Source organism: Triticum dicoccoides, chromosome 1B (assembly GCF_002162155.2).
Source record: "Triticum dicoccoides isolate Atlit2015 ecotype Zavitan chromosome 1B, WEW_v2.0, whole genome shotgun sequence".
NCBI classification, from domain to species: Eukaryota; Viridiplantae; Streptophyta; class Magnoliopsida; order Poales; family Poaceae; genus Triticum; species Triticum dicoccoides.
The window spans coordinates 112,054,502-112,061,045 of NC_041381.1; the positions used below are offsets into that span (position 1 = coordinate 112,054,502).

The 6,544-nt window shown below is 49.8% G+C and overlaps 1 non-coding gene and 1 pseudogene across 1 annotated transcript; one reads left to right on the forward strand and one right to left on the reverse strand.

The window, feature by feature from the left end:
- Window positions 1-282: 282 nt before the first annotated feature.
- On the forward strand, window positions 283-369 carry TRNAS-UGA. Its single transcript has one exon. It is a non-coding gene; the product is annotated as a tRNA-Ser (tRNA).
- A 1,197-nt stretch (window positions 370-1,566) lies between these two features.
- LOC119322413 lies at window positions 1,567-4,000 on the reverse strand (annotated as a pseudogene).
- Between the last annotated feature and the right edge of the window lie 2,544 nt (window positions 4,001-6,544).

Genomic DNA, 6,544 nt, shown 5'->3' on the forward strand with positions numbered 1-6,544 from the left:
GCCTTTGACTCACGAACTCGAGTCGGACTCATTCACTGCTGAATTTTTTGAGGATCGTTTGTTCTTCACTCTCTTGCTATTACCCGCAGGGAGCGCTGCAACCGACGGTGCATACTATCATATAGAAAGAAGCGAAGCGTAGCGATTTGTACTACCGGAAAAGTGTCGCTAACTGCTAGGCAATAGAGTCAGCTTACGGGGTGGGGCACAAGCAAGCGTAGCGAATCACATAGAGTTGCCCCTACCTGCCAGCGCGCAGATAGATAGGGCGAGCGAGCGCAGGGATGGATGTCTGAGCGGTTGAAAGAGTCGGTCTTGAAAACCGAAGTATTGATAGGAATACCGGGGGTTCGAATCCCTCTCCATCCGCGAGGTCATAAGTTCTCTCTTGCCTTATCTATAGATAAGAACGAATCTCCTCGACTCGACTGATATGATGGATGGAATGGGTAGAAGGTTGAGGTTATTGTGTGTTGATTTAGTTAGGACTTTGTCTCCCTTTCGTTATCTTCCGCCCCGGGTGGATGACCTGTGGGAGCTAAGTCGAAGATCTCGGTGTCGTCGTGAGTGGTTGATAAACAACGATTGCAGTTTGATTTAGGGAGTCCCAACCCTGTGAAGCTTAACAGACAAAGAAAACGATAGAGACTTCCGGGTATAGGGTGACGACCTTAATGAATCAAGTATTCAGGTGGCAGAGTTTTGAGCTACATCAGCGCTCAAATTCTGGAATACTTATTGCCCCAAAAATATGATCAATCCCAGGTACATTTATTAGGTTTTGATCTGAGGCTATCCTGGTCTGCAGGACCCAACACAAGTATTCATCCTTTCCAATCTGAAAAAGGTGTTGCCGAAAGCTTACCCTCTTCCACACGGATGCTACAGCCGCTATCACTTTTGCAGGAGGGGAATTACAGAGTTCGCCTCTCGACATCTTGTTTGGTAAGCAGAATTTTGACCCAGGTGCCCTAGTGTTGCCTAACCGTTCGGCTGGAGATGTCGGATGCGAGATCTTTAGCTACTTGTATCAATTTGCTGCAGTGTGCTTAGATACAATGGGCTGGCAGCTGAGGCTTGGCAGGATGGGGGAGTTAATTAAGGTCGAGGGAGCAGGAAAGAGTTTGTTATTCGCTATTGGCTTAGTACGGCCTATACATAATAGGGCCATGACGGTTTTGGCAAGGCCTTGAACTTCATATATCCCTTTTTTACTCAATCCAGAATACCGAGAAAGTCAGATTGAATCATTTTGTCGACCTTTCCTTTGGATTTATTATCATAGGTAGTGTTTGAGATCGCCTCTGTGCGGTGAACGCTCGAATGTAGCTAACATCAGTTTTGTCCTCGCGTGGTTGAAGGAGATGCTGCTGCTGGATGGAATGCTTCTGGGGCGCCATGATCCTTCTATCAGGAATAGAATAATCGAGGGCACTGACTGACTGCATCAATCATCGCTCAGTGAGCTATTAATTGCCGCCAATAGCGCTTCGCTTGCATGCAAGGCGGCTAATAAAAGCGCCAGGTAGACGCGCGGAGATGCATTTTGAGTACTGGTGGTATTGGACAAGCTCTAGGGGAATAATCTCTTTCTTATTTCTTTCTTATTTCTTTCCCATGACGACTAGGAACGGGCAAATCAAGAATTTCACTTCGAATTCCGGACCTCAACATCCTGCTGCTCATGGTGTTTCACGATCAGTATTGGAAATGAACGGAGAAGTGGTGGAACGTGCGGAACCACATATTGGATCACTCCAGTGCGGCACGAAGCCGCTGACGCTGAGTAGGCTCCTATGCCGCTAGCATGGTGGAGGTTCCGTAGCGCGTCATGAGCACCGGGCAAAGGGACGGTTGAGCAACTCAAGCGAACCGCCCTACCTGACTTTGGATAAAGATAGAAGGGAGAAGGTTGTGAAGGTGGCCTCGTTATCCACACATCTGGTCGGAGGACCGACCTGGGTTTTCACGAGCGTAGGCGGGTCCTGGAGTGCCCGTCAAGGGCGCTAGCGCATACCCCGGGGTGATCATCACCACCTGCACCTCACATCTCGGCACAGTGGAACGTGTAACCCGCCTGCTGTCCAAGTCAACCACTGAATTTCCTGTAATTCATAGCGCCTAACAGAACGTAGTAGCAAGGGACAACCCACCCATACAAACAGCCTGCGGGGAGGATGGCACTACTGGCAAAGACCGTCTGGCGAAAACGCCGCAGGCGCGAAGCGTGGTGGGCCTGCGCCGGGGGAGCATAGGGAGGAAAGGGAGCCCGGACGGTGGAAGAGCCAGGGGAAGCCGGGTCATTTGACGGAAATGGAAGGTCCGAGCGGCTCATTCATTCTGGAAAGAAGAGGGGGGAGCAAGCCAATGTATCAATGAATAGATACAGTCAACGGTATTAAGACAGCGCTGGCTACACGCGAATTTGCTTCCGAGGTCGAGCAGTCTCAATTTCACTACAGGATTTTAGAATGAATGCTGGGCTGGGCCACCTCAAATGGCGTGAGCCGCATGCGGGGAGACCCGCACGTACGGTTTTCAGGGGGATCCGGCCGGCCGGCGCCCACCCGACTAGAGGGACTGAGAAATTAATCGAGTACAAAACTTATCTTCAAGCTTTACCTTATTTTGATCGTTTAGAGGGCGATCGCGGAGTCACTGAATGAAGTCCTCCCTCCCTTTCTTTCGGAGGTGCTGACCCGCTGCGAGGTAGATATGACTAAGTGACATATTGAATATGGCGACGACTACAGCATGTCATAGAAGGAGATAAGAGGTGGAGCCAACGACCCACTAAGACTCACGTATCTACAACTACATTCCCGAGCGGCAGTCAAACGGAGGCGTGAATGCAAGATGCCAGCGGAACGATCGACCAGACAGAGGCTAGGGCCGCTTTCTTCCCACCGCGTCCTTCCTTGTGTGTTGGAGATACAAAGAGAGTGCACCGGAAAAGAAGGGGAACTGAATCGATCTATTCCATGGCGAAGCATCCGAAGCATAACTGCACACTCACACGATCTTTGCCGAGAGATAGGAGCATTCGGTGGAACCAGTGAACTACACTTGCTTCTTGATAGATGTGTGGGACAGAGGGCTCGTGGTACCTGCTGCCCGCCCTTCCTCCGCTTTGATAACCGTGTGAACGGAGAGTGGGCAGAGCGAAAGGGAAGGAGGTCCTCATACGGAGTCGCACACTTGAGCAGTGCGGGAGACTGGAGAATGGGTCGAGTAAACTCCCTTAGGGCCGATTAAATCACAGACGAGGAACTTTTCTTTCTTTTTTTCTTTTTGATTTGAAGGGTATGTTCTCAAAAAAGAAAGGCAGAGGTAAATACTTCGAAGAGGCGGCTCCGTAGGGATGGAATGGTCAATAGTCAAGTCAAGGATGACTTCTTTGTTGGCGAAATGATGGGGGAGAGAAAGCACGCCAGTGATTCTCTGAGCCGGTCTTCATTTCCAATGCCTCGGGAAACAGGTCGAGATAGATGACAACACCTTTTTATCCTCTTCCTTACCAGGAAGGCGCACTTCTCTTCTTCTTCTGGCCTTCACCTCCTGCCCGGCCCGGAAATAGAACCCAGCCCCCTTTCCGATCCATTCATTTCTGCAAGCAGGCGGGATCCAGAGCTAAGCCCCCCTCCTATTCGAAGCCGGGTGTGGCCTCTCCCTTTTGCTCTTCCTTCGGTTTGGCTCCACGAAGGCGCCGCCTAGACTAGGAGCCCCACTCATATTCAAAAGGCGCCCAGCTTTCAAGACGATGATAATAATTAGTCAACTTTTTCCAATATCATGGAATAGCATGGCCCGGGGCTAAGGTAACTCCAATGGGAGAGCCGTGTTATGGGTGACCTTATTGCACGGTTCAAAGAGCACTTGTGTATGTGATGCAAGTGAACGTGTACGAAAAAGCTGTCGTAAAGTTTCGTTGTTCGTTCCGTCGTTGACCCTATCTATGTTTCTACGATGGCCCAAGAACACGCTCATTCTTCAGCCGTAGAGAGACTTTTGAATTGTGAGGTACCATTACGAGCTCAATATATAAGAGTGTTATTCTGTGAAATAACTCGAATTTCAAATCATTCACTTGCTTCAACTACTCATGCTATGGATGTGGGAGCATCAACTCCATTCCTTTGGGCTTTTGAGGAGCGGGAGAAATTGTTGGAATTCTATGAAAGAGTCCCGGGAGCCAGGATGCATGCCAGTTTCATACGACCTGGTGGAGTGGCACAACATCTGCCTCTTGGCTTATGTCGAGATATTGATTCCTCCACACAACAATTTGCTTCTCGTATCGACGAATTAGAAGAGATGTCAACCGGCAACCGTATCTGGAAACAACGATTAGTGGATATTGGTACTGTCACTGCACAGCAAGCAAAGGATTGGGGAGTCAGTGGTGTAATGTTAAGAGGTCGTGCGACATGAAGACATTGATAGCAATATGGGGGAAGTTCCCATCAGGCAACAACGGTTCTGCCTGACCCTACAAAAGCATGCATATGTTGTCAGTGAAGATTTTGTGTGAAGCCTTGGAGACGACGTACCCGAGGCTAGGGTGAGCTGAGGGGGGACAGCGTAAGTGAGCGAATGTGTGTAAGCCCAGTCAAAGATTCCTATTCTAGGCGGGGCGGGCCATCAACCTTCGAATGGTGTTGGTCCTATGGACCGTGAACGGATTCGCCTCTGGCCTCTGGGCACATCGGAACCGCATGAGTTCACCGGGGTGGAGCACGGTCCGCCAAAATCGGCATAGGTTAGGTGCTATTGATGGAACATGGTAAGCCCATCTTTCTCCATATGAAAGTGCTGCGGGCACATAGAGATGTGGGTAGAGGAAGTCTCAAAAAGCGAAGGCCGAGCTGTAGGTCACATGACCTGCACCAAAAAGGTGGCTGACTGGGCTTTCTCTTGGATCAAAGCGGATCAGCTCGCCAAATTCATCGATCGAATCGGGCGCCCCGGAACGTCGAATGAAAGTGGTCTTTCTACAACCCTATTTATATGATTTTTAGGGGCCCTTTCCCCCTATCCCTCCCTTATGTTTAGGAGCGGGATCTGCCCAAGAACGACCTGTGGTGGTACGGAAGGCACGGACTCCGCAAGCGTCCCGCACCCTCTGAGAAAGAAACTCCTCAACCATCACAAGATAAAGAAGTATGACGCTTTGTGTCTGACTATATTGGTCATAGTTCCTTGCTGTTGCGGCCGGTGCTCGCTTGCGCGCGTGTGAACCACCAGATCATAAGGAAAGATGCCTCTCGGGTCATCTCAGAATGATTCGAGCCGTATGAAGGGAAACTCCCACGTACAGTTTGTTTTGGGGGGGAAGGAGCCCGACAGGGTCCCCCCACTGACTTGGCCCGGGCCTAAGTGAAAGTGCAAAAGTGAAGTGGTGGGCCTACCCATCCCAACCTGGGGTATGCTGGGATTCGCGAAGAGCAGCACCTTACGATGTTCATGACCAATCGGATCTTGACGTACCAGTAGGTACCAGAGGAGATCACTATGATCGTTACTGTATCCGTATTGAAGAGATGCGACAAAGTGTTCGGATCATTGTGCAATGTCCTAATCAAATGCCTAGTGGCATGATCAAAGCCGATGATCGTAAGCTATGTCCTCCATCATGATCTCGAATGAAACTATCCATGGAATCGTGCGCCGTGTGAAATGTAGATCATCGCCGTTCTTAACCGAGACTCAGGTTAAGCTCCGTCTCAGAACCGCCATGGGGTTAGGAGTAAAGCATCCCGAGGTTGGCGCATCTCATTGGGCGTGGAGAAGCATTGGGAACCCCAATATCTTTCTTCGGAGTAGTTTCTTTTCCCGTCCCCTCGCCCCGGCATAGCGCTTCGCTTCCGGTTCTTCGGAGGAATCAACTGACTTCTCCCTTCTTCATTGATCCGGAGGAAAGGGAACCGTCTACCAGTTGGGAAGCTAGACATCAAGGTTGTGGCTTGATGAGGATAACTAAGCTGACACGCCGGAGTTGGCTGCTGGCACAACAGGGTGGTGCCTTACCGCACCGCAGGCGCACGCGCGGTAGCGTTCGTGGTGGTGCTTCAGGATTCCAATGTACTGCGTCCAGGATCAGAACGAGCTTGCCGGCGGACCACTGCCATCCCATTCTTTAGTGAGCTGGAGCGCTGCCATCTTATCCACGTAAAGGAAATTAGTACGATTCACTTCTGGATTTGAAATCACTGCTTATACCAGGTATTGGGCATACAAGAACATTATGTAGTATTAGTAAGAGGAGGAAGGGTTAAGTATCTTTGAACTCGGTGTGAGATATCGCATTATTCGAGCTGGATGCAGTCGCAGTAAAGAATCATCAACAAGGGCGTTCTAGTGCGTTGTAGATTCTTATCCAAGACTTGTATCATTTGATGATGCCATGTGAATCAAGCAACAGGAGAAGGACCCAATAACGAAAGTTTCGTAAAGGGACTAGAGCAGACTACCATGAGACAAAAGATCTTCTTTCTAAAGAGATTCGATTCGGAACTCTTATATGTCCAAGGTCAATATGGAAATT